The 26,339-nt window shown below is 29.1% G+C and overlaps 1 protein-coding gene across 3 annotated transcripts in view; it reads left to right on the plus strand.

Annotated features, from left to right (window-relative positions):
- The window catches only part of LOC120768512 (dual specificity tyrosine-phosphorylation-regulated kinase 2), a 161,807-nt gene that overhangs the window by 11,722 nt on the left and 123,746 nt on the right, over positions 1–26,339 (plus strand). The gene's annotated exons all lie outside the window — the stretch shown is intronic.

Below are 26,339 nucleotides of genomic sequence, written 5' to 3' on the forward strand. Positions count from 1 at the left end.
GGTTGATGAATGGAAAGTGAACTTCTTTTTTTTTTGACTCTAGAGGCCTGGTTTACTTTGCTCTCGCGAATAAAGGTTGTTCTCTTTGCACATGAGTTGCTACCAAATTTGAGAATAACAGCTGTTTAACGGCTGATTCGCTTGTAAATGAATTGTCGCTCCGTTGACAACGTATTTTCAAAACTATATTCCCTTAGTAATGCCCTACATTCGTCATCTCAGTTTAATTTCAGCTGAATTTTTCGTTATATAGAACATTAATGGTTTTTGCAAACTTTAAGAGCGACTGGATATTTAAGTTAGATACTTTATTTAGACCCTTGAGCTGCGAAGCTCCTAGATATTAATTGCAAAAAGTGGTTGAAAATTGGTAGTCTGGGCTTGAATTTATTTGAGTTCAGTTCGATTACTCTTAAGAAGTTCGACTTCAGAGCTCATATATTCATTCTCATTATGGAAAAGGTAGTGAACCGGTTTTACAACAAAGCCTTACTGTACTAGAAATCGTTGTAAGTGGACGAAATTTAACTAACTGAACCGAATTTCTGGTTTGAAAGTATCATCTAGGTAATATTTCCGATAAGAACACGACGTTTATTGCCCAACAAAACCCAGAAAATCTTAGCTTTCACTGAAAATACAATTCGGACTAGATTTTTCACGCGTATTTTTGCTAAAAATAATTCGCAAACAATAAAAATAATAAATTTGCAAAAAAAGTATAGTAAAATCGTAGCACTTGCTACTTAGCGCCACAAAATCGACAAAGTTTCACCACTCGCCGCGTACAAAGTTCAACGAGTGAAACTACGAAACACTACACATGAGCACAGAGTGCCAAGCGAGGGCTACCAAATTAAAAATACATAAAATATGAAATTTCCATGTGAAAAAATATAAAAAACTGCGAGCTTTATGCGCTACATTTTCCACCTGTGCGCACTTAAGCACACACACACACACACGCATACGCGCGCATCGACAGTTGGTGCCACAAGACACGACTTGACGAACGTGCACTTGACACAGAAATGTTTCAGAACTTTGCGTGGCGAGTTTCAAATTTTCACGACGACACGAACTGAAAGTGTTTAACGCGCATTAAATGCTGTCGAGTTTATTTACATTTCACACACACACGCACACACATACATTTAGCTGCAATATCATAAATATTATTATCAACAACATGTATTGTTGTTGTTTTGTTGTATTCTATGCGCTGTTTTCTGATTAGCACATAAACGCCCTCAAGCGTGTGGCTGCACAGCGTTGGCAGCAGAAATAAGTTTAGTACGAGTATTTGCGAAAAAAGCCGAAAAGCTGCGGAGTATTTGACCAAGACCCAAATTTGACGGTAAATTTTCGCTTTGAAAAGAATTGGGGAGACGCACACATTTGACCCACACACACGCACCCACGTGTGCGCCGGTGTGTGCGTGCCTATGCATGGGTGGCACACTAGTAAGGTTTCCAAATATTCGCCATGAGTTGGCAAGGCCAGTTCTTAGTTACTTGGCGCAGACTGTCTTAGTTGGCAGTGAGGCACGTAGATGGGTGCTCTACGAAAGGTCAGGCGAGTATGTGACGAATGTGAGTGGTGTGTGGTATGCAGAAGTACAAATTATATATTGTATTCAAATGCACGGAAGTTAGATGAAGTTACAATGAGTTGAATTATATTAAATTAAATAATCCGTATTTTAGAGCGAGATTCGATTTTTTTTTTAATTTTAGACGTTTCATGTTTTGTTTTCGTTTTTTTTTGAAAAATGATATATGTAAATTTTTTTGTAAACTGAGTAGATTAAAACAAAATCAAAAAAAAAACAACAAAATACTTTTTCTTTTTTAATTTCAAAATATTTTTTTTTGTAATATTATTTGTACAGATTTTAGTTTTTATTCACATAAACAACTACACATACTTTTTTTTATTCTTTTTATTTCTAAAATTGTGAATTTGTTATTGAAAAATTAAATAAAAAATGTAATTAATTTTATTCTACTTGAAAAATATTCAAAATAAAATGCAAAATTCTTTCTTTAAGGTTTAAAAATTTCAAAATATTTCATTTTGAGGAAATAAATATAATTTTAAAAAAATTTTCCACTTAAAGAAAGTTTCCAAACCAGTTTTTTTATGTTCTAAATTATATTTTTTCACTTAAAAGAAATTCAAAAATATTTTTATTTGAAGACTTAAAAAACAAAATTAAAAATAATTTTGTTTAAGTTTCTAAATAAATTTCCAATTATTTGGTTTTTTTACTTTAACAAGATTCCAATTTTTCTTATTAAAAAATATTTTTTTACACTTAAAAATGTAAAATATAAAAATTCTTCTTCACTTAAAAAATTTCTAAATATACAAATATATTTTTTTAAATTGAAAAGCTGAGTTCGAAGAAGTAATAAAAATCAAAATAGTTTTCTCTTTTTCAAAGAAGTTGCTAGAAACATACTATTTATGAATATTTTCCCCCTTAGAAAACTTTCCAATTTTTTTCTTAATTTAAAGAAATCCAAATTTGAGTTTGATGATTAAAAAAATTCAAAATTTTCTTCAAATTAAAAAAAGTTATAAAATATAATTTCTTGTTTAAAAAAATTTCAAAATAATTTTTTTTTCGGATTTAAAATATTTCAAATTCCAAAATGACCTTTATCTTATTTTTTGATTTAAAAATTACAAAATAGTGTTTGGAAATCTAAATATGTCATTCCACTTGAAAAAAGTTTCAAAATATTGTTTCTTAAATAAAAATAAACTATTTTTTTTTAATCAAAAAATTATTGTCAAGGATGAAATTTATTCCTATGCAATAAACAATATGGTATGATATAGTAGGAACATTTTTAATATTTTTGTAATATTACATTTTTTTTTAATTCTTTATTTAAATAATAGAATAATTATTAATTAGTTTTATATGTTTTGTATTGGGCTATATTATTTCATTTTACTTATAAATATATTTCTGAACTACTTCAAATACCATTTAACTAATATTTTCTAGTTGTATCTCTGAACTTATTCGGGTATTTTGAAAAAAAAATCATGATTTATTTTACTTTCATTTTCAACCCTTTTATTATTTTATTTCAAAAAATTAATCTATTAAAAATTTCACTGGTTGGCCCTAAAATCATCGAAAATAGTATTAAAATTAATATTTCTATTACATAAAATTTTAATTTATACAATTAATTTCATATTAATTTATATTAAAAAATTTCTAAAATTTGACTGTAATTAAAAAGCTGGTAATATCAAGCATTTAAAATAATTCATAGTCCATTAAGAGATATCATTTAAAATTTCGCAAATTGCCAAATATTTTCACAACTAATTTGAAGCAAACGCGAGCAAAAATCACAAGAAAATTAGTGCGAATCATTTAAGAGGCATTAATTTTCGCTATCATCTAAAAATTACGCGCCGCTTTAAACAGCGGCTGGCAGCTGGTGTGATATGGGCACCGCTGCTGAGGAAGTACCAGATACATGACAAAAAAGTTTGACGCCAATGAAGGAAACCAATAAATTAAATTAAATAAACGTAATAAACGTGCGTCAAACGTATGCAAATGTTTTAGAGAAAAAATGATGATACAGTCAAAACAATAATGAATAATAAACAAAATACAAAAGAAGAAAAAATAAAAAATGTATATACTATAAAAAAAAATATTTAAAAAATGTAGTGAAAAAAAAAATAAAATATTTAAGAATATATTAAAAAATCAATACAAATTAATTAATAATTAGAAAAAATAAATTATTGGTTTTTAATTGCATTTTAAAGCTTTTATGGTTTATTTTTTGTAATTAAAAGTAATAAAAATTAACCAATAATTAAAAAATTAAACTAAAAAAGGTATTAAAAAATAATTTAAAAATTAATAAAAATGAATTAATAATAAAAAAGATTAAATAAAAAAATTAAATTATTAGTTTCTAATTGAGTTTTAAAGCTTTTATGCTTTATTTTTGTAATTAAAAGTCATAAATATTAATTAATTATTAAAAAATTTAAACTAATATATGGGTATAAAAAAATTAAATTAAAAAAATAATAAATCTTATTAAGTAATTAATTAATTTATCGATGATAATTGAATTAATGTTAAATAATTTTTATTAATTTTTTAATACGTTCTAAACTTTTTAATAATAATTTAACACCTTTTAAATGTTTTTTAGCTTAATTTTATTAATAATAATTTATTTATTAATATTAATTTATTTTTATTAATTCTAATTATTATAAAAAAAGCAAAAAGGATTAAAAAGAAATTATAAATTAATGGAAATTAACAAAATACAAAAATTAAGAAAATTTGTTTATAGTCTGAAAAATAAAAAAAGTATTAAAAATTTAATTCCAAATATAATACTGTAATATAAGCTAATAAAAGGACAAATTTACCGAACTAAGAAAAAATATATATTAAAAAAAAATTAATTAATAATTAACAGTTAAGTTGCCTCAAAAATAGTAATTATGAAAGAAAAAATTGTAAAAAAACTTAAGCAAACCGGATTTAAAAAAAATTAAATAATTAATTAATAAAAATTAGGTAAATATATAAAAAGAGAAAAAGTAAAGAATTATTAAAAACTAAAATTAATAAAATATTGAAATATGGTAAAAAAATTCTAATTAGAATACCTTAAAATCAAATAATAAAAGGACAAAATTTAAAAAAATTCTGAAAAAATATTTATACTAATAATTTTACAAAAAAATTAAAAGTTCAGTTAAATAAAAAACTAACAAAACAAGAAAATAGAAACATAGAAAAAATGTGCAAACAGTGTCAGGGCTAACTCTCTCGCCAACGCACAAAAAAAAATTTTGCGGTCGAAATGTAAAACAAAGAACAAAAAAATCGCTTAAAACCCAAGCAAAACTATGTATGTATCTCGTTTTTTGGGTTTTTGTTGCAGTAAATAATTTCTCGTTAAAATGATACTTTGTAGCTTTTTGGTACTTGCCTCGAACAATGAGCACTCTTTCACGTCAAGCGTGACATAAGCAGACGTTAAGACGCACACTCACACACACACACACGCGCGCACACTGCGAAGACATGCCAAATGCCACACGCGTCACCTTGCCTGGGCAACAGTAGCTAAAAACGTCACGAGCGCAAAAACGAAATTGCAAACAAAAAAAAAACAATTTCTCATAATCTCCTACAACAGCAGCGTCAGCAGCTTTGTCATCATCAACGCATTCATTATCATTTGCCAGCCTACTCGCATACTTCTCATGCACTTGACGAAATGTCACACGCTACCGACCGTTTTTTTTTTGCCAACACTCATATTGTTTTTGTTGCTGTTGTTGTTGTCTAATGGGTTGACTGTCTGGCGCGCTAACTGCTGGCTGCTGACTTGCGTTGGCCTCAAATCGCTAGACTGTGTTATTTCGTAACTATTTTTGATTTTCTACTTTTCTCGACACTTCACTCTTTTGCTCACACATACACGCACACACACGCCCATAGAGCTAGAGGTTTCTTTTTTAAGATTTTCTTACGCAGTCGCATCTTTTTCGTTCGCTTTCCACTTTAATTGCACGCAATTGCTGTGTTAATCATGTGGAACCATTTAATTTCGACACACACTGTCATTGCGGCAGTCACACGCTCACTCACGCACACACACATGCAATTTAGCTGATCTTGAGTTGCTCGTTTCTTAAATATTACTAATTAAACGCTGAGCTTATTGCCTTTGTGTCGCTGTGTGCGTGTTTTTCTGTGACTCGCATGTCAAGCTCGTTTTTAAGGGAAATTCGTGGGCGGCTTTTCGATCATTTGTTGGCGTTTCAGTGCGTGAAGGTTGTGAAAAACTTGATTTCATTAATTTTCGTGTTGCCTGTGTTGTTTTTTGTGGCTTGAGATTTTACTTTTATTAATTAGCGTACAGGTTTATTGCGTTCGTAAGGTTAATGAAGTATTTGGCAACATTTCTTTTATAAAAAGTATTAATGTAACGCCAACAGACGCATTTTTAGCATTTTATGTAGTCAAAGAAACCATAAATTTTTTTAAAGCTTCAAATCTGTTTCACAAATTTTATATGGAATTGTCACCAAAATCTGAAAAAATCAGTTCAAAATTAAAATTATACAATTTTGACTTATGCTCTTTACTATATCAAGCAATTACACCGTGCTGTAGCTACTGAATCGAACTGCAGTGCTAACTAGTAGCCTAAAAAGAGAGGACATTTAATATTGTGTTGTTAAATTTTTGCTGGTTAAAGCCACACTAATCTTTCATTTCAAAAAGCGCCTAAGTCAACATTTTATATTTGGATTTAAAGCACAAAATCCTATAATCGATCGAAAAATTGCAATTCTGTGGTTTCATTACGATGCAATTAACCTTTAGACAATTTTTAATTGCAAAAAAATGTGGCTTGTATACAAATTCTTTAAAAGAAGAAAATATTCACATTTACAAAATTTGGTTTTCAAGAAAAAAATAATCTAGTCTCTATTAAACTTTTTACACCTGAACTATACTTCTCTCCTAGAACTTCTTTCAACATTTTAAAAGTGATACAATAGCAACTCAATGCAAGGGACTAAAATAATGTCGCTTGTATTCAACAAAGCTTAAGTTCTCCAAATCTGACTATGTCTATCGGTATTGTACCTGAAATCTAATTATTACACAAATGATCACAACTAACTCGGACTGACAAAAATATAATGTACATATACATAAATCTTGCCGCCTTATGTTTCGGTAATGATCCAATAAGCCTCGCGTGCTTTTAACAGGTGTTGGTCGACGACCAGCTTCGGTACCGTTCGCACGACAGTTGGGTCTACGTTAACGCAACGGACCCGGATTTTTATCCAGTCAAGGACTGTGAACTCAGCAGAATTCTGCCGCTACAATAACAACCCGCTTCAGTACGACTGAGAGCTCTGTTTGACCTAGAGTAGAACGCAGGAAATCTACTGAACTACGTGTCTGGAGAAAACTTCATTCTCATTCATTCTCGTCGTAAGGATACGTTTGATGAAAGTAAGGGTCTCAGCTCTGCTTCTTTTTTGTGACCTTCAATTGATATCGTTTTTGCAAAAAATTCAGTTCTCTTGATACGAGTCTAGCATTGACAAATTACATACCCAAAATATTAACCGTTAATGTACAGAAATATACCCAAAATATTAACCGTTAATAGACAGAAAAATACCCAAAATATTAACCGGTAACAGAAGTGTATGAACGACTTGCACGTGGCAAGTTTTTGATGTCTTCACGATCTTCACTGAATTTTTTGTGGTAGTCAAACACCTGTGCTCGGCTTGGAGTAGACTACTCAAAACACTTTTGCAATATTTCAACGATTCTCTTTGGTAAATTTGTTCAATGGTAAAAGTCTCGAGATAAACATTTTCAAACACACACTAATTGATTTATATAGAGCATACTTCAACGAACAGAAAACAAGCTTCTACCAATCTAGGACAGAAATATTTATCTATTCCGTTTACACGCGCTGTTTTTGAATGGAACAGTCCGAGCCAATTCTGATCATAAGATTGTCACAAACCTCACTTTTCGATTTTTAATTTCCGCGGAGGGTTTGTGGGTTGCCATCATTTCCAGTGAGTTGCCATTGAGAACGAGGTTTTTTTATGAACCGTTTGAGAAGTACAAATTTTAATTTTTGCTGAGCAAGACTAGAAAAAATCCTGTTGTGTGCCGCATTTTTAACTGATATGCATCGTGGTTTTTAAATTTATCTGGAATAAGCTTTATTTGTGGAATAAAGCATTTAATAATTGATAGTGAAAAAAATTTAATAATTGATAAAGAAAAACGGATGCTAACTTAATTCGTTCGAATAAAAAGGTGTAAAATGCAAATTCAAATGCGTTACTCCGTGTCGATATTATAAATCTATATGGAAGCTATGTGCACCTAATAGCGCTTTTAATATATGAGATTGTCAAACACACCTACTTTTTTTATCGAATTAGGGTAACTCGAAAAGCAAGTTGGCGACAATATGCGATAAAATATTTCTAATCTTTACATATTTTTATCTATGAACATATATACTTATATACATACATACATATGTATAGACAAATTAAGGCACATATGTATGTATTTCCTATACTTGTGTATTTATATAGCGCATAAAGGTATTTATAACTCGGTCAATTGAGCAATTCTATAATTGCGACCCAATTGAAACTGAGCCCATTGCTGATTATTACGATTTATACATACTTATGGGCTTCCTTCTTTACCGCAAAGACACATGACAAACTTAGTAGAACATATGTTTTTACATACATATGTATGTGCCTAAGTAATTATGTTTTATGCTGATCAGCTGGAATGGAGCCAGTGGACTTGCATGTAAAGTGACTTAAGCCAGCAATTAGACGCTCTAGAAAATGCTTGATAATAAATAAATTCAAATCAGCACTGCTCAAGCAAAGTCAAATATGAAATATACATGAATGCATTTATATATTATCATACACACATACATACACATATGTTTGTAATTATTAGATTTGGTGTAAGTGTGTCAACTTATAGAATTTTGGTAGTTACATATGTGCCAGCATTTCAGTCATAAAATGATTCGTAATAGAGGGTTGTGCAGCTGTCGGCACTCAGCGCTGTGCACATACATACATTCATACATACATACATATATAAATTATAATTTCTTATTAGGCACATCAAATCATTAGCTTAATGAAGTGCAAGTAGCAGTTGCAAGATGTGGTAATATTTCATAATTTATTTGATGGCATATTTTTGGTTATTATTGCATGTATATAATTACAAACATACTTAAAACATATTACATATGATCAAACATATATCTGTGTACATACAGACATGCATTTACAACCCCAAACATCGCTGCTTTGAATTCAATTTATGAGACTAGTAGCGCTTTAGGCGCGGGACAGCTGCTTCCGAAAAAATTATTAAAAAATACACAAAAATACAAAGAAACATACAGGCATTTAAAAATTACATGAAAATTGAAACTGAAAATAAAAAAATGAAATAACGAATGCACATTTTTCTTTGCGACAAATTCTGGCAAGCTGCAGCCTTGCAACACTGTTTGCTTTGAAGCTGCTCTAACTGCATAGTATACGCTCAGCTACACACTGGTATACATTTGCATATGTATATGTATGTATGTCTCTGCGTTCACTTTTTTCACTCTTCAGACAATTAAAGCCATGAAATTACTTATTAAATATTCTTTATGTGCGTCTATATGCCGTTCCATGCCCAAACCGATTGCCGTTATTAATTTTTTCTCACTTAAATGACGTTTCTCATTAATCTCGCACACGCACACAAATGTGAATGCATTATACTTATGTGCATAAGAACATTTAAGAGAAAGTTTTTTTTTTTTTATTTGAAAAAGTTGATTGCTTCATTTTGCCTGATTAAATGCGTGTGTGATGTAGCGCATTTATTACATACGCTTATACATATTATACATATACATATGTACATATGTATGCACATGAGAAATAGCATGTGTGTTTGTGTGTATGAAGCATTAATCTTTTGTGACAGAATTACATTTATGATTACAAAATCCTGGCTGGGTTAATTTAGTGGTAAAGTTTGCTGTTATGAGGTTAGAGTGCATACAATAGTAAGTAGTAGACACATATACATATATATATTTATAAACATGTATGTACATATACATATTAGTAAAACCACAAAATATTAATTTTAATTGCACCTAGACCACCCCTTAAAAATAAAAAAGTTTCCTTACCAGAACTTAATGTTGATCGGTTGCATGGCAGCTATACGCTATAGTGCTTCGCTCTAAGGAATTTTTGCAGAGATTGTATTGCTGTCTTAGAAAATAATCTGTACCAAATTTCGTGAAGATATGTCCTCAAATAAAAATGTTTTCCTTATAAAGACTTGAGTTTCATCGGTTAGTTTGTATGGCAGCTATATGCTATAGTATCCCGATCTGAAAAATTTCCTGAGATATTATAGTGTATGATAAAAAAATAAGTTATGGTAAGTTTCGTGAAGATATCTTCTCAAATGAAAAAGTTTTTCATACAAGCACTTGATTCTAATCGTTCGGTTTATATGGCAGCTATATGCTATAGTCATCCGACCAGAACAATTTCTTCGCAGATTGACCGGCAGTCTCAGGTAATAAACCATGTCCAATTTCGTGAAAATATCTTTTCAAGTAAAAAAGTTTTCCATAGAAGACATTGCTTTTGATCGTTCAGTTCGTATGGCAGCTATACTCGTATACAATAATGATCCAATATCGACGATTCCAGCAAATTAGCCACTTCTCTAGGAGACAAGAGCATGTACAAAATTTCAGATCAATATCATATAAAGTGAGTGAGTAGTTCGCGCAAATACTGGTGGACAGGCGTGCAGGGCTATATCGAATCAGCTCATCACACTGATCACTTTTGTATATATATGTCTATTTTTAGGAGTTTTTGACGTTCCTGTACCTTAAGGAAACAATTTTTCACATTCCAAAGAATTGGCTCGAGACAACCATTTGAAAGCTTATTTGAAACAAATGTTCCTCAACACTTAATGCAAGAACAAAACGTAAAATCAGTAAAATAATACGAAGACCTTATAGAATAGTTTTAGATGCTGAAAAAGTATCGCTTCTCTTTCGCTATGAAAGGCTAAAAGTAGTCGAATATCTGAAAAAATTAATCTTAACTTAGAAGTAAACAATTTTATGCCACAGAGTAGAGCCCAACATAACTTATAACCCTTATTATTATGAACTAAAATCATACCGGGAAAATAAAGAAAATAACTAAAAAAAATATGGCAAATACTTGTTTTTTTAACTACAGATCGTCTACAAAAAATGAACAGAACTCTCTATAAGAATTCTAATGCCAGTCTGGTCATAGAAATACAAAAATACTAGTATGCATGCAAGAAATTTCATTATCACAGACAGAAACCACTATCTCATCTAGTCAAAAACCATACTTCTCATAAAACCTTCTAAGACACTAGCGAAGTTTTCCAAGCGACGGAAAATAGGCAAATATAAGCTATTTCCGATCAGTAAAAATAGAATTTGGATTGAACCCTAAAATTCATCCCTAGAACCCACCGAATGGCGAGGCACTTAAAATCTTCAACAATGTGACCAATAGCTTGTACTGTTTATCGCATTTGTCGCGATTTCCACCAAACCTAACACAAAACTTGATTTTTTTCTTGTTTTCGATTTCGTTACATGCTTTTCATTTATCTAATAAATAAAATCTCCTCACAATTTAACCAATCAATTGCTAATGAAGCGTGGGTCGCCGTCGGTCTACGTATGCAAAGTATGCACTTTACATAATTAACTCAACAAAAGGCATTGGTGACAAGGGTAGACAAGTTGTAACACAACTAGATTACAAGTCACTACAGTTTGGGCGTATTTGTCACGTATAGCAGGTGTCTGGCAAAACAAGGTGCGTCCCATAAGCTAGATAAAGAGTCAAAACAGCAGCCAGCCAATTGCTAGTAAAGAGACCACAAACGGTTAGTTAAGGTTGGAAATCAATGGAATGACACTGAAATGGCATTTAATATGAAGGTGATTTATGCACCACGAACTTTGCTATGAATAGGTTGGTGCAGTGGTGATGCAATCGGTGGTGAATGCATGATGGAAATGAAAAAATTATGAAAGTAAAAAAAGAGAAAAAATCCGAGTAATTCTCATGGAACTTAATATGAATTAATGATTACCTTATAATTACAAGCAATAATTACACAATTATTAATTTAATTATTGGTAGTTAGTAAAGATTTACGACAGTAAACTAATGAAATTATCTCTTATTTCCTTTCATTACTTTTGGAATTTTAAAATGACAAGCAGATAAGTCATAAATAGTTTTTAAATATGCCACTACTCTTACCATTACTTTCTGAAATTTGAAAATAACAAGAAAAGATGTCCGCAGAAATCGTTTATAAACATACCTATAATGATTATCATTGCCAATAGAATTACAATTACCATTACAATTACTAATGCCATTTCATTCTGAAATTTGAAAGTAATAAGCAAACAGGTTAGAAATTCTTTGTAAACAAACCAATAATGATTACTATTACCATTACAATTACAATTACCCAAACAATTAGCATTACTATTACCATTATAAGTTGAAATTTGGAAGTAATAAGCAAACAAGTTAGAGACTGTTAGTAAATAAACCAAAAATCAGTACATAATATTACCATTACAATTATTATTACCAATACAATTACTATTACCAATACAAATGTCATTACTATTACTCCTCTGTTCCGAAATTAAAAAATGGCAAGAAAACGTGTATAAAAAAATTGTTTGCAAGCATGCCAATACTAATTATCATTGCAATTACAATTACAATTATCATTACTTTTACCATTACATTCTGAAATTTGAAAGTAATAAGCAAACAATTTGGAAATTGTTTCTAAACAAACCAAATCTTTACTATTAGCATTACAATTACAATTACCAATACCATTACTAATGCATTACAAAAATTTTTTCTTCCTACACATTCAAAAATGTTATAAATTTTTGTTGCACATATAACTACAATAATCATTACAGTTCCGAATACTATTACCCACGAAAATACAACAGAGATTTCAACTCTGCATGCAGTTCTTCAAATTTCAATTTTAAATAAAGGGCAACCAGAAAATGTCACGTAACAGCAATAAAGTGGCAGCAAAGCCGAAGAGGCATATGTTCGTAGGCGAAAGTTCGCTTTTGAATATAAAAAAGCTTATTGTAAGTTTTTGGAGAAATGCTTACAACTGCAGCACAGCCAAATGCAAGGCAATCGAATCGGAGAGTCAACGATTGGTGCACTGAATGAATTTTAAACAGATAAGTATCTTGGTAGAGGTACAAAAAGCAAAACAAAGCGCGAAGAGACGTATAATGGTCAAGAGGAAATGCACAAAAATGTGAGATAAAACTGCCAGAGTGCATACGTAAATAAATTTATTTTGAAGAAATTATAGAAATTAGTAAAAAATAGGAAAAAGAAATTTTATTTTTGTAAAAAGTCAACTAACTGCGCCAGAAATACGCAGAAATTAAGAAGTGTGCATATGCTCGAAAAATATTATTGGTAACAGAAACGGCTGATAAAGCCAAATAAAAACTGGTTATTGCATTCTTTGCCTTTTTCAGCTTAACGAAAATCCATTTCCTGCGTTTGTGTGTGTGTGTGCGTGTCTTGTGTACGACGACCAAAAAAGGCATTCACTTTACGGTTTAAAGCCATAAAACCATTAAATCAGCTACCTTGAATGCAGTTTTTCTACAGAAAAGTAATCTCGAAGCAATGGCAGCGGCGACAGATAGCCAAAGCGAGACTATGAACCGAAAAATTATACATTTGCTCTGCACATATTTCGTATAAACGACAAAGTATTAAAATGTTTTTAAACATTTCTATAGAATTCAAAGTTTTTGAAGTGGATAAATGTGTATGACAAAAAAGTGTATGGCTATTCAACGGAAGAGGATAAGAAATGTGGAAGTAATAATGATCAGCGGTAAAAAGAATACTAGAACTGATAAAAAGGTTAATTAATAAAAACAAAAATTTCAGATTTACAAAAGAAAAACGATAAAAAAGTATTTAAGGAAATCGGAAGCAAAATATCAGAATACTACATATCGATTTTCCTTCAAAATATCATTAACAAAAATTTTTGAAAAAATATTATTAAATTGTGGTAGACATGGAAAAATGTATGAAAAAATGTATGAAAAAAGTACGGAAAAAATCAGCGTTTTTGAAACTTGATTTAAGCTCACAAAATACTTATATCAAATTACAGCAAACTTCATAAAAACTGCGCAGTAATACCGCAAGCAAATTAAAAGACACGAAAAGGCCACAAATTATGAAAGGAAAGAAACCAAAGCGACGCTGACAGGAAGACAAACGCTCTACCTCTTGTTAGGTTAACAGGTTTTTGCTCAGCTGCTCCTTTAAGTGCACTCAGTGCGTTCAAACTTGTAAGTGGCACACCTACACAGTGTATAGACATCCCTATACAGGGATAGATATAAGTTATACATGTGTTCATACAAGCCCAGTAGGAAATGGATACTAATTAGATACATGGTAAATCTCCTATGTATTTTGCTGGTAGTTTTATAGAAAGAAATCTCGTATACTTCTTAACTTATGCCTCTGACATATCTTGTTAGTGCTCCAATATTTATAGGGAAGCTCATGAAAAATATTAGATTGATATAGCGCAAATTCTATGGTTTTAAAACAGTACTTTGTAGTCTCAAATAATGCAATGAGTGCACAATTTGGGTATTGAGTGGATGTTGAAAAGTAGCTACATACTTGTATTTGAGTGATTTAAGCAGATAAACCTATTGAGAATCGTAAACCAGTTTGCTGATGAATGAAATTTCAACAAGAAACCTTCGACACGATAATTTTTATTTGAAACCAGTTTTAAGGCGTAAGCTCATGATAAAAAGAGCAAGTTCTGCAAATTAAGAAACCATTTGAGAATTTCAAACGCATATGGTGTGAACGAAAAAGATAAGAATAAGAAACTCATATTTACAAAAAAGTTACTATAGTTGAGTTTTACTTCACTTAAAACCCTTTGAAGGCAAATGCTGCCAAAATCAGTCAGCTTTTTCCAACAGGGTTGGTCCATACCACTGCTTTCCTGTTTTCACTTTGTTGCACCCACTTTGTGTAGCATCTCCTACGCCTTGAAGCTGCTGTCCTCTGAAAGCAGTTAACTTGTAGGTTAATACTAGTCACGTACCCACACTCCCAGTCGCCTAACTCTCCAGCTTCAGCTGCAATTTAAACAAAGTCCAATCTTCTTGGCGCATCTTCACAGACAAGACGAGTATTTGCTTTCTTCCTTTTTTTCTTGTTATGCTTCCTCTTATTCATTGGCGACTGCCCACATGCGCTACAAAAGACTGCAGCTGCTTCGACAGGTTTATGCGGATCTCGTAAAGAAAGAAAGAAGACTACTGCGGCTTTGTTCTTGCCACTTCATATTGCCATTGGAGAGTCACAAAAGCGATACTTTCTGCTGATTTTTACGAATTTCTGCTGCTTCTTTGTTGAAGAACAGCGCTGTCAGCAGAAAAGTTTATAAAATTGCATCAATTTTGCGGCAGCTGCGTCTTGCAGTTGTGTGTGTAGCAGGCGACTTTAATGAGGAGGTTGTGGCTAGGGACTGCCAGCTATCGTTTGCGAGCTAAATCAATCAGGCAGTTGCAGGCGCTTTGTGCGTTGGTGGAATTTATTGTTATGAAGACTCCTCTTTGCATCACAAAGAAATTTATAACCATTTTTTTTTGCTAAAGAAATTAGTATTTTTATGTAAACGAATTGTAACTCTTCTCTTTGATAATGCAAATCACGTGGGTGTTATCATCTGTGGTTACTTTAGTATTTGTTGTATGAAATCATCAGTACTGATGGTTATGGCTATGAGTAGTGATTAGGAGCTGAGTTTACTTATTGATAGTTAATTTTTTTAAACCATTATTCATTGTTTTTGCATTGGTCACACCTCATGCAAGAAATCTGCATGCTTGATGGAAGTCTTCATCCACAATGATAACTTTTTTTGTTTAGACAATATCCGACTGCCTGTCGAAGTAGTCCCTCAGTTTTTGAGCAATCGATTTGGAACTTCTCGCATGTTGTTTCCTTAGCTAGAAGCTACTCATTTGTCGAAAAGGTCGTTATCGGACCACTAGAGCATATAACTGTCATACAAATTGGACGATCGGAATCAAGTGCTTGTATGGAAAACTTTTTAGTTAGAGAGATATATTCAACAAATTTGACTTGGGGGGCTATTATCCAAGAAAATCGTGTAATCTCCGAAAAATTAATTCAGATCGGACCATTATAGCATATATGTAGCTGCCATATAAACTGACCGATCAAAGTTCTTACATGGAGTTTTGGTTATGTGGAGGGTATTATATCTTCGGTGTCAGACTTTATGCATAAAACCATTATACATCAGCAATAGTAATATTTTTTTTTTGGTTTTTAAAAGTGTTATTTGAAAATGTGTCATTATATTGTGAGAATTTTGAAATTTTAAATTTTAATTTTTTAATTAAATGAAAATATAATTTTTACAAGAAGACGTTTTAGTAGGAAACTAATTTTTAATAACAATTTTTTTTTCTCTTTTGCAGGTAAGCCCATAATGAATTGCTCCCACAAATATACTTTTTTTGCTGTAAATATGTAAGTACTGAAAATATTCAGTTTAAAAAGTCTGCTAAAACTAATAAAAACTGTAAAATTATTAAAAATCATCATAAAAATATACTAAAAATAAAATTATTTAAAATTATAATAGAATAAAAATTATAATATAATAAAAATTATGAAATAGTTTTAAAATAATAAAGAAAATAATAATTGAAAAAAAATTTAAAAAAAGTCAAAAGTCTATAATTAAATATATTTCCGTTTTTTAAATCTTCTTAAACAACAGTTTCTTTTATAGAAATTAATATTGTTAACAAAAAAGTTAATAAATTAAAATGTTTTATTTTTTTTTTTAACAATTTCATGTGAAAAAATTTGGATTTGAGCTCTTTAAATCTTGCTTTTAATAAAAATTCTATTTCTTTTATTGGAGTTATAGTTTTAATGCTCATATGTAAAATTTTTTAAATCTTTCCGCTTATGAGACTGATATTCTACTAAATATTTCCTGATTTCTAAATAAGTGTTTTTGATATGAATATTCGCACTTAGTGTTAATAAATGACAAAAAATTATTAAAAAAAATATGTCGTGATATTTTGTATCTGTCTAATATAACGTAACAAAAAAAATTAAAATTATTCAAAATAAAAAAAAATTTTAATTAGTGAAATAAAAATTTTAAATTAAAATAAAATTAATTTTATTAAAAATTTTAAATTAAACTTATTTTTTTTAAGTTAAAATTAATTTGTTTTAATTTAAAACTTTTAATTTTAATTAATTTTAAGTTAAAATTTTTAATTAATAAATTTTTTAAATTTTGCTATTAAATGAGGTAGAATTAAACAAATATTTAAACTTTATTTTAAAAATTAATTTTTCTTTTTATTTTTTAGATTAATTTTACTATTTTTACCACTTTTAAAACCGAAAAGCTAACGCTTTTTTAGAATTTTGCTATTAAATGTGTTGAAATTAGTAAAATGAAGCAAGAAATTAAAAAAAAATTAAAATAAATTAATATTAATTTTAAACATTTTTTGTGTAATTTTTCCATACTTAATAGAAACATTTAAAAGTGTGTTACCTTTTTGCTATTAAATTTAGTGAAATTAAAAAAATTAAACTAACAATTAGTTAATATTAATTTTAAAATTTTAATTGTATAAATTTAATAAAGAGCGTTAAATATTAGAAATTTACAGAAATATAATTTTTAGATTTTAAACGACAATTTTAATAAGAATATACATATGTATACATATATTTATATGTACATATGTGTACATGTCTATATAATTTAAGTATATAGTACATATTATACGAAAGACATTATTTATTTTCGAATTTAATATGCCAAAGTGCAAATATTAAAATTTAAATATTAAAAAATTAACTTTTTAGAAGTTGTTTTAAGTCTTAATTTCCTTTCAAAGATTTCTTCATTATAAAAAATTATTGGAAAAATTATAATTTATTAAATTATCAAAAATATAATAAATTCTTCATAATTATTTTTCATAATAAAAAATATTAAAATAATATCTGAAATATTTATTACTTAACACCTTCACTCATCACAAAAAAAATTGTTTTACTTCAAACTCGTCTAACAACTTCAGTTACACCACACACACACATATAGTATATACACATTCAAAGAGTTTCCTCCACATTTGCGGAAAAGCAGACAAAAAGTGTATCCCCAAGTGTCTGCATATACACGCCTTTGTCCAGATAATTTGCCGTGGACGCCCAGCGTTGCTGTGTCAACCTATACATTCATATGTAAGTGCATTTGTACAACTGGTTGGTCAAGCAACCGCTGCAGTTGGTCCTCAAAACCGGTCGCCAAATGCAATTTATGCTTTCGTTTGTTTATTTTTCACTTTAACCCCCCCGGCCAGCGAGTTGTGCAGCTGCCCAGCTGATTAGCGGGGTTCTGGTTTGGCAACTCAACGGGATGTGCGTAGGTATGTCTGAATGAGCATTCTGTATTCTTATTGGGTAAATACCTGTTTGCTGCTTGGCTGCTAAGTGCGCGTGCACCGAAGAGCGAACCTTTGCTATTTCCTCTAGAACTCGTTTGCTTGGCATTAAGCATTAAAATTGGCTTTGGCTTAGAGGGCACACTTAATTGACTGGGTGAAAGATTGACATGGCTGTCAGGAAAATTTATGAGATACAAGCAGCAGCTTTAAGTGGAAATAATGGAGGAAAAATTGAAAAAAGTTTAGCGTTTGAGTATGGTTTAGATGGAAAAGAATTTTCAGTTATGATGTAAAATATAAGAAATTGAAAAAGAAATATTTTATTTTAAAAGCAAAAGTTCGCTGCCTAAGTCTTTCGTCTTTCGTTCGTGCAATTTTCAATATTTTTGCTTTCAATTTCTAATTTTTTTCCCACATCTCCCCAGCTAAGTGTAGCAAAAGGCAGGCAAGGCAACGTAAGGAAATATGAAAAATTCATTTCTCATAAATTTCACATTCTCTGCGACAATCGCCGCCGCCATCAATGGCATTCAAATAAATATTTAAAGAAAAGCCAAACAAAATTTCGAACAACAAGCCGCCCGCTTTCACTCACACGTTTTTGCTCTGGCCGCGGCTATTATCGCTTCGAATGACTTTATTGAATGGCTTTTGGCGTCATTTTTCTGTTTTTTTTATTTTTTGCTTTTATTTACACACGAATTTTATTGGTTTATAGCCTTTGCTTTTGCATTTTCGTGGGTTTGGTGTAAAATCAATGAATTTAATGAAACACTGATGCCCAAAGGTTGTCTTCTATGCACATATGGTTTGTTCATACATATGTATAAAAGCCAGCGGTGACTGCAATAATTGGCCACATGTGACTAATCAGCGATGATTGCTTTGAGAGAAGTGAGTGTTTGGAAATTTTATAAATGGTGATGTAAGATTGAAAATCGAAACCAAGAAGAAGAAAAAACTATTTTTTTATATTTTGTTTATTGTAACTGGAAAAAAATTATGGAAGATTTAATTAAATTGTAGTTTGAAAAAAATTTATTGAATAATTTCAAAAAATTTTAAATGTTGAAAATTTATTTCAAAATATACTATGTATATTTGAAAATTTTGGAAAAAATTTTGCATGCCTAAAATGTATTATAGAAAATTTAACTAAATTTAATTTTGGAAAAATTTAATTGAAAAATTACTCAAAATTTTTAAATGTTGAAAAATGTATTTAAAAAATTTCGAAAAATTTTTGAATGCCAAACACTTTCAAAAAATGTTTATGAATAATTTCGAAAAAATTTTAAATGTCGGAAATTTGATTTCAAAATTTAAAATATTAAATATTTTTTTAAGGACTTAGTTTTGAAAACCAAATTTGCTTACAGTTCACTAACTCGGTTTAAAAATCTATGATTTCAAATCTTCTTAATAAATGTTTTGGAAAGGTATAAATATCTTTTACTTTCAAAATGTAAAAATTATTTTCGAAAAAATGTATTTGAAGATTTTCTAAACAAATTTTATTTTTCAAAAAATTTGAAAAAATGTATATGAATAATCTCGAAAAAAAATAATTATTTAATTTTATTTCAAAATGTTAAAAACTCATTTTAAAATGTGCTTATTTCTAATACGACCTTGGTTTTGAGAATGTTTTAAGTGCGATTTGAAGATTTTATAATTTCAAATGTTCTTAATAAATTTTTTGGAAATATATATGTTTTTTTTAACTCTAAAATAGTATAAAAATAAAATTTTTTGGGAATTTTTTTTTTCTTTTTTCAAAACCCAAATATTTTCAAAGTCCAAATAAAGTAATCGAATTTTTTGTCCATTCTAATACTGAAACCTCAAAAAAATATTTAAAATAAAAAACTGACGATATACATACATATGTATGTGTTTATATGTACATCGTATCATATACCTATACATAGTTGCAGCTCTATTTTTGCCAGCGTTTGTTATTGTAGAGCACGTGTCTCAGCTTAAAATTACTTAAGCAGTAATTGTACATTTTTTAGGCGAAAAAAAACCAAAACAAAATTTATTGCAGCAAAAAATTTCGGTTGACAGCATTAAGGCGAAGCTGGCATAACCGTTACTCCAAATATAACAACAAATGACTCCTACAATTGCTGGTTTGGACACATGCACAGATATAACAAAAAAACAATTGAAAAATTAAAAGTTTTTCGAAAGCTGCTGCTGTGCACAGTAGTGCAGGTGTGGGAGTAACTGGTTGCGGGTAAGAAAAACCTTTAAAAATACAAATAAATGAATGTTTTTAAAAAAATTTGAAATGAAAGAATTAAAAAAAATTAAGAAATATGTGAAAAGTAGTAAAAAATCATGGAAAATAATTCAAATTTTTTGTAAAAATATGTTATATAAAAACATACATATGTGTACATATATTTTAAATAAATAAAAAAATATTTTTTGAACAAAAATTTATTTTTTACTTTTTTTGAAAATAGTTATTTATTTATTTATAAAATACTTTTAAGCAAAATTTAACTAATTTTCGGGGTCGAGTTGTTTATATACACGAATATACGAAAAATAAAAAAAAAAATTTTTAGAAAATAAATTGGAATGTAATTGAATAAAAATTATTAATTAATTATATTATAAATTATGTTTTATAAAAACATACATACACACATGTATATTATATTATAGTAAATAAAAATATATATTTTTTTAAACATATTGATTTTTAATAAAATCTTTTTGAAAACAATGAAAAATTTTTTAATAAATTAAATTAAAATATTTTTTCAAATAATTAATTTTTTTTAAATAGTTAAGAAATATATTTTTTGACAATAATTTATTTGAATTATTTGTTTTCGGGAACAATTAATTTTTTTGTATAAAGTATTTAAGTTGAAACTTCTAATCTTCGGGAAAACAAATTTTATAATTAATTTTACCTACAAAATGCTACTTAATGTCTTTTTAATTTTTTTACAACACCAAAACTTTTTTTTATAAAATTAATAATTAAATTAAAATTTTCCAGCTAGCCAAAAATTGCCACTGTTAAAAAAAAATTAAAAATAATTGACGGAAAATGGGCGCGCCCGTTGGGTGTTGGCGTTAATGCTGGCACATTGTTGTTGCAACATGAAGTAAAACTTTATAATTTGCCATCTGTACAAAGCTGTTAACTTATAATAGCCAATTGAAACAGCAACAACAACAATTTCAGCGCTAAAATGCATTTTCATTTACGAGCTGGCTATGCATTAGCCCTGAGCATAAGCAAGCAACAATACAGACAAAAGCCAGCGCTCTGGCGTGTGTTCACGCTTTTTTCTATGAAATATTTTGAAGGTGATACGTTCACCACAACAACAACACTGCGGAAGGTAGCTAAACAGCTGGGCGCTTTTGAAAAAATCTGTATAATATATACATTTGTGCAGCTACATATGTATATATAAATTTTTTTTAAAAATATATGAAAAAAGTTACATAAATAAATGCCACATTTTTGTTACCGTCAATTGTCCGCATTGCTTGTATTGTTATTGTTGCTATAAAAAGCAAGCATAATTGTTGTATTGTATTACATTTGTTATGTGCATAAGGCAAAAAAACTTATATACATACACACAAATGTAGATGTATAGAAATGCTTGTGTGCTTGCTTGGCATTAAGGAGTGCGCCCGCTTTTGTTTAACATGCGCCTTGTTGCAACAATAGCAACAGCAACAGTAAGTGTGTAAATAAAAATGCATTATAACTGATCGCTCACCATTTATAACACATATTTATACTTAATAGATATGCATACAGACACAGATCTCCATATGTTTGAATTAACTCGCAAACCAGTTCTGAGTGTTGTTGTTGCTGCTGTCGGAGTTTCACTTTCAGTTGCAACTGCGACTTTACTGAATATGATATATCTACATATGTATGTACGAACAATTATTAGTATAAATTTAAAGTTGCGATTAATTAGCAAGCTCAGTCCTTAGAAGGTTCCAATATGCAAGAATGAATTGAAAACAAAGGCTAGAACTTAAGGGCGGACTGAGTTGAATACTCTCTGTCCCGAAGGGATTTAAATTTTTGAAATGTTTTCATTAAAAAATAACGGAGATTTCAATATCTTTCTGGCAGAGAGTACAACTTGGTCCGCCTTTAAGTTCCAGACCTCTGTTTTTAAGTCAAACACTAACAATATTCTATGAAAAGAGTAAGTTAACTAAACAAGAATGAAAGCTTTCATGAAGACTAGAGTTTTATCTTTAGTTTTGGCTAATTGTGTCGAAAGAGTATTAAGACAAATATTATAATCTCTAGCTGAAAGAGTGTTAGAAAAGATCTCTAGACTTCTTATTGGACTATTCTATCCACGAAGTTCCTACAAGCTGTTTACTTATATCCTAGTTTTATTGGGTCTCCAATGAGCTATCAACGAGCCTTCATAAAAAATTGCTACTACTTTTTCCTCAAACATCAAATTTTCCTTGTCACTTCAAAAACAATTGCTCACAGTAAACTCTAATGTAAACAACATGAACTTTTACAACCTATGGTTACCCAAAAATAGTATACAATTTCTCTCTTTCGCCAATACAACATATTTTATATAAAATACTTACATATATATACATACAAATACCAATAGGGTAACCGCCAAAAGTCAGCACTTTTTTCTTACCAAGAATAGATTTTATCAAAATTCATAATACATACCTATAATTGCTTAACTTTTGCACGCAAATACATGCATTTATAGACCCTATACCAAAGTAACTGGTCCATAAGTAACTAGTCCGCAGCTAGTTAGCAGTATTTACCCATTAATGTGCAAAAAAAAAATAAGTGTAATTAAATGTCAACAAAAAAATATAAAAATAAGTCCAAATACAGTATTTTCGCAAAAAGTAAAAAAAAACATTGTTTAATAAAATTTATTTATAAAAAAATAATTTATAAGAAAAAAAAGTTAGAACAAAACAAGATAGTTTGTAAAAAATAAGTAAAAATTATGAACCACAGTAAAAGAAAATAAAAAGAAATGAAATATACTATTTTAAGCATAGAGTTAAAAAAATACTTTATAAATAAAATTTTTTTATTGAAATATTTAATAAGTAAAAAGTGAAATGTCTGACATAGACATGCATTTATTACAAAAAAAAATTTAAATTAAGTTAATTTATGGAAAATTTTATTTATAAGAAAAAAAAAAATTATTAAAAAAATGAAAAAAATAAGAAAAATTAAATAACCACAACAAAAGTTATAAAAAGAAGTTAAAAGGCAGTGGTTTTTTTTATAGTTAAAAAGTATATTTTATAAAAATGAACGATGAAATATTATTTTATGCAAAAAATTAATTAAAAGTTTTATTTTTAAGTTATTGTTTACTTTATAAAAAAAAAATTTAAAAGATTACTTCATAAAATAAATATTATTCTATTATAAAAAAATTACATATTGTGGTTCACAAATATATAATTTTTCGAGGCATTCTAAACGTTTTGTAACTAGTGTAGTACTAGTTACTAACGAATTGGTATGTAACCGGTATGTTATTGTACCTAGAAAAAGTATATTAAGTTTACATTCTAAAGTTTTCGCATTTATCACGCTCTTCTATATAAATAAGCACACACACACTAATTTACCGTTAATTATCACACAGAACGCATTTTATATTGCGTAAATACCGCAGTGAAAGCACTGTTGTCGCGACACTTTTCAACACTTGCAAATTAATCAATACTCGAAACGTAATGCCATTTTGATAAGTAACACAAGCATTACGTATTTAAGTGTTTAAGTGAAAATTAGCGTTTATCAATAAATTTCAGCAAAATGCCGCCTCCGTTTTTGCTTTGATGATTCATTGAGGTTACGAAAGAAAAAATTAATAAAAACATAAAAAGAAAGTATTTCTTGGAAAATATGATAAAGCGTTATATATATTCACATACTTTCGTCATTTCACAGAGCCTTCAGCCGAAAACAGCGGTCAGTAAATATTGGTATTTCCATGTAACGGTGCTTTTTGAGCAATTTTTTAATGTGGAAACAAAGGAAAGTGCTTTTGATTGATGGTGAAATTGTGTTCTTGTTGTTTGCTTGTGCACATTGAAAAAAAAAATTAAAAAAATTAATAATAATTAAAAAAAATTAAGACAAACTAAGAAAATAGTAAAACTTTAAAAGTAATAATTGTTAAAAGATTAAAAAAAAGTGAAAAATTTAAAATTAAAAAAAATTAAGAAAATTTAAAAATAAATTTAAAAAAATTAAGAAATTTTAAAAATAAATTAAAAAGAAATCAAGAAAAACATAAAAAATATATAAAAGGATAATATAATATTTAAAAATTTAAACATAAAACTTCTGACATTGACACGTGTGCATTTGCATTCATGTTTTATTGCTCACAAAGAAAAATCTTTACTAAGTATTTGTTTTTTTTTTATTTTTTATTTCAAGAAGAACCATTACGCCTCCTCTACGCCAAACATGCTTACAACAACACACTAATTAATTAATATTCAATTTCTCTACACATTCCCATTTGTTTTTCTCATTGGAAATACACCAAAATTCAATAAGCCAAATTTTATAATTTTCTATGCACGTCTTTTGTTTACTTTTTTGTGTTTTTCCAATGCATCTGCATACCGAAATACCAAATATGTCTTCATTTGAAATGTGTAAGCTTGAAAGCTGCAATTTGGTGGGCGACACAGTGCATGGCCAACGGCATCAAACCAAACGTCAAAGTTCATTTGTTGTAAAAGCAAAAAAAGAATTGTTTAAATTGTTATTGGTTTTGTTGTAAGGCGTAATTGATTGCTTATCTGCATGCTTACACACTCGAGTAAGCCTTTTAGTATGTCTGTGTACAGCTTGAATGGTTAAACCGATACTAAGTGCAATTACAGGGTGTCGCAAGGTGGCTGAAATGATATTATGAGAATGATATATACATAAATATATTCACCAAATTTACAAAAATGTATGTACAGGCTTTTAATTTTTATGGTTTTTCTTTATGACTCACCCTGTAAAGCTTAGAAAGAATTTAGTGTTGTTATCGCGATTGAATCATGTACTTACTGTTTAGTCTTTTAAAATTTTAATGCTTATGAACTTAATGTCTCTGAATGCCGATAGAGTTATTAAGAAAAGCTTCAAATTAGCTCCTAAAAAAGGAACTCATGAGTAATAACTTTCATATTTTATTTAAAATGAAATGGAAACGGAACGAAATGAAATGGGAACGAAACCATTTTATAGTATTATTATGTATTTCCTTGCCCCAATAGGTAAATTAGACTTAAAGTTTTTATGGAACGAAATGGAAATGGAACAGAACCAAATTGAATTAAAACGTTCTTATAAAAATATGTGTAGAATCACTTTAAATATTTAATTCAAGGTTAATCATGACTTAATGTCATGATCATAATTAATTTTTTATATACCATGTAGAAGTGTTCACATTGCGAGACTAAAATATACCGGTTTTTATAGTAATTAATTGAGTGCAATTTAGAATGCAGCGTAACTATATACAACTGATTTCATTAATTTTATTTGGAATCGACTATCAGTTTCATAGAAACGAAATGAAAATGAAACGGAACGAAGTGAGAATGAAACAATTTTCTTGTGAAAATGTATAGGCAATTTCATATTTACTTATATGTATTTGTGCATACATAATTTCACTACTTTCAACAGTGAAACTGGCCATCAATTTTAAAGAAACGAAATGAAAATGGAACGGAACAAACTGAAAATTAAAAAAAATTCTTAGAAAAATGTATATGTAATTACATATATTATTTACTTATATATTTATTATAATAATAGGTTTTTTTTTATTTTTATTGAAATATAAATGCCGCAAGACTTTTTTGACAATCCATTATTATTTCACTACTTTAAACAGTGAACCGAATCGATAATGGAAGGGAACAAAGTGAGAATGAAACAATTTTGAAATAAAAATTTATATCACTACTTTAAAGAGTGAAACTGGCCATAAACTTCATAGAAA

Source organism: Bactrocera tryoni, chromosome 2 (genome assembly GCF_016617805.1).
Source record: "Bactrocera tryoni isolate S06 chromosome 2, CSIRO_BtryS06_freeze2, whole genome shotgun sequence".
NCBI classification, from domain to species: Eukaryota; Metazoa; Arthropoda; class Insecta; order Diptera; family Tephritidae; genus Bactrocera; species Bactrocera tryoni.